We start from the raw sequence: 6962 nt of genomic DNA on the forward strand, positions 1-6962 counted from the left end.
CTCATGGCATAGGCTGCTTGTCACGTGGCTCTTTTTCAAGTGGTGAGGTAAGGACATAGAGACTCTATACAACTGAATGGCTTCGCGGTGTCTTGCATCAATCCTCCTACACATAGCGGTGCGCTTTCCAGGAGGGGAAGGCGGGGGTGGGGGCAATAGGAGAGGCCTGGGTTATTATTTGAAATCACACCTGTCAGTCCTTCATGAGCTTGGGACGGGTTCGCTCTGGAGAAGAACCAATCCTCAAAGCTCCTTAAAAACCAACCAACCAAACTGAGGAACATGCTTACATTTATTTATCTCGAGCTTAGAGTGGTGTTACTATTAGTCAGTTAAACACAGATTGGACCGTGCATTGCATTTGTTGGATCCTAGACTAAATAGTAATAAATAGTTTTAAAGTTCCAAAGCACCTTCGAACTTCAATTTTTATCTGCACAGCAACCCTGTGAAGGGAATACGTGGGCAATTTTTAATCTTTCTTTTACAGATGAGGCAACTGAGGCTCAGAGAGGGAGAGTGAGCTGGATAAAGTTAACAGTTTCTAAGTGAAAATATTGGGGTTTAAATTTATTTACCTTTTCTGCATCCATAAGGCCCGACGTAGATTTCACCTGACATAGATTCCCTGCTGGGGCACGGGAGACCCTGAGAAAAGGTATACATATACATACATATATATGTATATATTTCAGTTTTATAGCTTTATTCAACAGTTAGCAGTTAGTTCTTCTGCACATTAACTGCGAATTTTCGAAAGTGGTGACAGTTGCGTAGGTAACCAACATAGAGAGCTTATGTGGTGAGTCTGCATCCTCGCGACGCTGTTTGGACAACCGCAGCCCGATGCGGTGTGGGACAGTCCTTATTCTTTTGGCCCAGGCAGCTTTGTTGAGTCTGGTGTGAAAGCGCACATCTGGGGTTCCCATCCCCTTCATGGCAAATTTCCAGATCTCTTGGAGTGCCCAAGGGCCACGTGTCCTGAAACCCACTCCATGGATGCGCTTGTGAATGTTGCTGACGTGTTCTCTGGTCACGACCTCCTTGATATCAGAACGGCCCTTCTTCTTCTCTCTGCTCTTCTTTGCAGGAGCCATCCTGCCGGGTCCCAAGGTATATGTTCCTTTGTTACCACACAAAGGCAGCCAGAGGGAGATCAATTCATATACACCGTGATTTTCCCGTCAGAATTAGGCTCCCCAGGCAAAGTGTGGAAGGATCGGGGACTTATCCTGTCTGTGTCACTCGTGTTTAGGTAGGTACGGACTCCAAATCCTCAGTGTCCCCAAACTCCTGCAAAATCATGTCATTTCTCTTGCATGTCTTCATTCGAATAGAGGATTAGGATTTTTTTGTGACATTGAATCATCCTACACGTAAACATGGCTTGCCTATTTTCAACCTTGTTCTTTTAATCTCTTGGTTTAAAATTTTCTTCACATAGATCTTGCACATTTTCTCCTTAATTCCTCAGAATTTTATTTTGTTTGTGATTTTAATGGAACCATGTATTCCAATATAGCTTCTAAATGGTTGTTGTTCGTATATATAAAGACTACTGGTGGCTGCACATTAATTTTTGTATCTAGTCAACCTATTGACTCATTTTAAATAGCTTTATAGTTGATTCACTTGGGTCTTATGGGTCAAGAATCATACAATCTTGAAATAATGACAATTCTACATTTACCTTTCAAATTTTTGTAACTGTTTTGTTTTCCTCATTTCTAATTGTGGCATTTTGTGCCTCTAGTACTGTAATAAATAATAATGGTGGTAAAGGACAGCCTGTCCTTTTCCTGTTTTTAATGGAAATGCTTTCAGTGTTTTCCTAGTAAGGTTAATCTTGGCTTTGGGATTGAGTGACACATAGTGTCAAGCTGAGGAAGCATCCATCTAGTCACATTTATTTTCTACTTTATTATAGTTGTGTGTTTGGATCAGATGGCACATGTTAGTATGTGAACTCAACATACCACTTGGACCAGAAATGTGGACCTGTCCTAGGTAATGGAATACAAATTTTTTAAAAACCTGGCAACGCTCGTCTAACATGGTAGCCAATACCAAACACATGTGGCTACTAAGCGCTTAGTAGGGCTAGTCTGGATTGAGATGTGCTGTAAGTGTAACATACACATTGGCCTTTGAACACTTAGTCTAAAAAAGAGAATGTAAAATGCCTCAATAATTTTTAATTGCTTGCACGTTGAAACACCAGTCTATTGGATATCTGGATTAAATAAAACATAATATGAGAATTAATTCTAACTTTTTCTTTTTCAAACATGGCAACGAGAACATTGTAAATTACACATAGGGCTTCATTTTGCAACTTGCAGCATGGCATATGTATTTGCAATATACATTGTCCAATGCTGGCCTAAAGTATCTGCCAACTATTCTGTGTAACTCAGGAAGAAAAGAGCATTATGAGCTGTACTTTTTTGTTCTTCAGCCTTGCTTGGGTCAGTCCTCTTACTGTTGCCACTGTAACACTGTAGTTACACTGTAGGTGTAGTTACACTGTAGTGTGTTACCAGGTACCTTTAATACCCTCTGAAGCTTAGCAAACCTGCCTCTCCTCTTGGGGTGTAGTGCTGTGGGAAGGGTTGGGCTTATCTACATAAGGAGTTCAGAGACACCCTATCCCCCAACCTGCTTCCTAAACTTTAAAATTAAGAAGGGCTGTGTAGATCAACCAGTGTCAGGGAAGGGCAAGCAAGTGACTGAAATCTGCAGTGATGATCTATTCTTGACCCAGAATCTAAGGGTTCAGAGAGAGAGCGAGCCCATGTTTAGCACAGAGGGTGCATAATTCTTAGAGTCCTCTAGGCTCACCTGTTTTGTCACAGGGATTCTCTTTTGGGATACAGTGTCCAAGTGTGGGAGTTACTGTTAAATATAAAATGAGGCGTTGGCACTCAGTACAGGGCACCACTCAGCCCGCACAGATGCCTGGACCTGCACAGGTACTCCAGGGCCAGGGGTTAGTTCACAGAGCATGAGAGTACCCTGCACACCCCCTTCAAGGGCTTAGCCAAGTTCCCAGTGAGGCCATATTTGTATTAAAATAAGTCACATCTGTTACATACTCAGTGTAGTCAAGATATTGGAAATAGGAATGGCTTAGAAAACAGGCGTCGCTACCTTTCAAAAATCAGCAGAAAGATAGTTGTAAAAATTGCCAACAGCACTTTAAGAAAAGGTGCTTTTCTAATCTTGCTCTATAGGACCACCACCACCATCATCATGATCATCATCACTGTCATCAGCAGCAGCAGCTGGGACTGATGTAGCTGGGCGGAGGAGGGAGGATTGGAGGAGTAATTTAGCTACTCTCCAACGCGGAAACAGCAGTTCTGATTCTGGATAAGATTATAAAATGGGCAAAAAAATTTGTTTTGTTTTGGGGGCCCTCTCACTTTCCTCTTCTTAGTCCTGGGGCACCTTCCCTTTCTAACCAGCCTTGCTTCTCTTATACTTTTCTCCCTAGAGGATTTGCTCATTTATTCATTCATCCAACAGACATTTATTGAGTACTTTGTATGCCATGTGTCAGAAATACAAAAGTGAATGTGATTTCACAATGGTCTAATAAAGTGAGAAGATGATGAGAGTAAGGGGGAAGAAAATCCCAAGAGAGAGATCTCTGCCAAAGACATCACATCCTCCAGTGGTGAGAGCACCAATATTCTGTACGATAGCTGAAGGTGGCAATTTCCCTATAGAACCCATCTAGTTGGCCAGAACATAAGCGCTTAGGATGTTATTCAACTTGGGAGTATTTACGCTACTGGACCCTGAAAAGAAAGGAAGGAAAATAACATATGCTGCATTCCTGTTGTATCCGTGCTTTTATATTATCCCCACTTAACGGACATAGAAAGAGGGGTTCACAAGAGAGCTGACTTGCTTAATGGCCCATAGTGAGCAGAAGGGCTGAGATTTGAACTCAGGTCTGCCTGACATCTACGTCCAAGTTCTTTCTACTTTCTCACACTGCCTACACCGGAAGAACTCTCTATAAGAGCCTCAGACCCTGTAACAGGTGAGAGGCCAATAGTTTTGAATAGGGAGCCCTCCCCCGCTCCATTTTGTCATCCATGCAGGCAGATGCCTCTAAGGCTGGCCCTGGGTAGTGACAACTGAACTAGCACGTCCTTCTAAGAAAGCAAACCAGAGGACCAGCAGGTAGAATGGACAGGCTTCTGATGTACTTTGTCATGCATTGGGGGCTGCAGAAAGCAAGTTACTCCAGTGTCTTTCACTCATGATGGTTCTCTGCCCATCCTCACACTGCAGCTCCCGGTCAGATCCTGTACTTCCCAGAAAGTCTTCCAAAAGCTCTTTCAGGGCAGCGAACATGCCTTGTATTAATTTTGTACCCACTTTTTGTGCCTGACATAATGGCATTAGTGTAATAGGTCAACAGGTGATGAACAAGGGGCTTTGTTGTGACAAAAGGTGCGAATCCTTTGAATATTAAGATTTAAAATGTCTTCAAAAATCTTTTGGCAATCCCTACCCACACTCTTCTTTCAGGATGTTGCTTGGCCATATAAAAAAGTTGGAAATTGGTATTTCATGACTAAGCCAGGTTTTCCCATGGACTCCACCCTGATGTACTGTTGACTCTGACAGGAAGCGCTGCTGTGATCACAGAAATATGTGCATGATTCACGGGAAAGCCTGCCTGTGCCGCTGGCCGCCCCTGCCTCCGTGGTCCTGTGTTTTGAGATGCTTGAACATCAGGGGGAGTTTCCAGTCTTGTTTTGATTCCTCTTCCCTGAATCTCTTTCCTATCCAGGCTCTCCACCCTGAAAATGTCACGTTTCCCACGTAGTTAAAAACAAAACAAAACAGAAAAAAAAAAAGAAATAACAATAGGATAACACATCTCAAAAACTAAAAATTCTTGACTGGTCTACAGTGATCATTTAAAAATCAAACACATGCACACGCACCCCTGACAGCATTCGCTGTGTTTTCCTCGACACTTGGACGTTCAAGACTAGCAACATAAATTCCAAATGTTTCCTCTGGCAGGCAGACACCAAACATATATTTTCCATCCCTTAAACAAAAACAAAACAAAACCCAAAACAAGAGATGTGATTTTTCTTTTCTTTGCTCAGAGAGACTGGGGTTATTTTTTTGGTATCCACCAGTGATTGGCGCAGGACTACCTCTGCTCTGGGTCCTGGTTCTGGGCCAGGAGTCCCCCTCACGTCTCACACTCTCGTGTCCCTGTGTATGGGCTGTGGAAACAATCATTTGCAGAACGTGACCAAGTTCCCCTTTCTCAAAATACTGTCCTCCCTTTCTACCTGTTCCAAATCTTCAACCATGCCATTTCTTTTCTGGCTTGTGATGCAGCTGGGGACAGAATGCCAACATGGGGGTCATGTAAGCCTTCATGGGCACACATTACTTCATCAGCTCCGTGGATTGACAAGTTGGTAAATACAGAAAGCCATAGCCCAAGGTGTAAAGATGTAACAGATAGTAGCAGAAGAAACAAAAAACTTCAAGTGGCCACATGCACCTGAATTTGAGTTGAAGAAAACGAAGGTGCCCAGAGGAAGAGGGAGGTATCTGGGGTTGAGAGGATGCAGCTTACCATTTTGCCGTGACCTGGCCTCTCCCTGACATAACCTAGAGTTTTTGGTTCTGTAGATGGACTTGAGAAAAATTCAAGAGGAGAAATAAAAAAAGTCAGAGCAGCGTCAAAAACAATTTGAGGCTGGCCAAGTGGATCAGTTAGTTAAGAGTTAGCTTAAGAGCGTGAGTTCTGAGCAACAGGGCCACTGGTATGATTCCCACATGGGCCACTGATGCTGGCCCGAGCTGAGCTGCTGCTGAGCTACCAACAGGTGGCAGGATGGCTCAGCTGGTGAGAGCACGTGCCCCTAACAGCAAGGCTGCCTGTTCGATGGTGGGCTACACCCGCCTGCAGCTAAGAAAAAAGAAAAGAAACACAAAAACAAGAACAAAAACAAAACAATTTAACTAAAAATGGTATGGGAAGACAGTAAATCTGTGTCGATTCATAATAAATACCATGAGCAGATGATCCTTCCAATAATGGAACTCACCTGCTCAATTGTTTTCAGATGCAGCGCCTCTTTAGACACTGACAACCTCAGAGTGAGGCAAGGCCACTGTAATGAACATTTTACAGGTGAGAAAACAGGCTGACAGAGGTTAAGTGACTTGCGCGGTCACACCACTGGCGAATGACAGAGTTGTGACTGGAATACACGGGTTCTAAGTTCACTTCTCCCCCGCTGCACCGTGCTGCCTCCTGTACCTCCATGAGGCTTTTGGGAACAGCCCAGAGCAAATCCCTTCTTTCATATTCTACTCGGGTGAAAAAACACCTTAGTCACGTAGGAGGAAAATAAAACAGTCTGAGAATATATTCAAACACTAATCCCCTGTGAAATATGGACAGATTTTTTTGGGGGGCGGGGCGGGGGGAAGGGTTGATGACATCATACTAATTCAATTCCTTTCACTTAAAGTGAGATTAAGGCAAAGCTGGACGAGTAACCGGTTCAGCAAATCTCATCAGCTCTCACCTAGAAAGGCGAGGTCTCAAGATTGAAAGTCCTAAATCGGGACCAACAGGACAGTTTTCTGCTTTTTGCCCTCTGAGCCGACCAGTCTGGCCTTGATACTAACAGTTGACCTTTGAAATTTCCCTATCAAAACTACAGAAATAGGTGGGGCCAACTTGTTTCTTTGGGGAATTTATTAATAGAAAACTTCCTGTGGCTTTTATATCAAGGCTGGATCTTTTGCAATCAACAATCACTTATTAACCAAAACTTGGAGTTATGATTTGTTGGGTTTGGAGTGGAATTTCGGATACCCCTCAAGATGTCAGTGGGGCAGACCAGATCAGGCTCCGGTGGCAACCAACCCCCAAATATCAGTGGCTGAAAGCAACAAAGGTT

The 6962-nt window shown here is 43.4% G+C and overlaps 1 pseudogene; it reads right to left on the minus strand.

Annotated features, from left to right (window-relative positions):
- Positions 1 to 716: 716 nt before the first annotated feature.
- Positions 717 to 1097, minus strand: LOC109383584 (60S ribosomal protein L31 pseudogene; annotated as a pseudogene).
- Between the last annotated feature and the right edge of the window lie 5865 nt (positions 1098 to 6962).

Source organism: Hipposideros armiger, unplaced genomic scaffold (genome assembly GCF_001890085.2).
Source record: "Hipposideros armiger isolate ML-2016 unplaced genomic scaffold, ASM189008v1 scaffold_86, whole genome shotgun sequence".
NCBI lineage: Eukaryota > Metazoa > Chordata > Mammalia > Chiroptera > Hipposideridae > Hipposideros > Hipposideros armiger.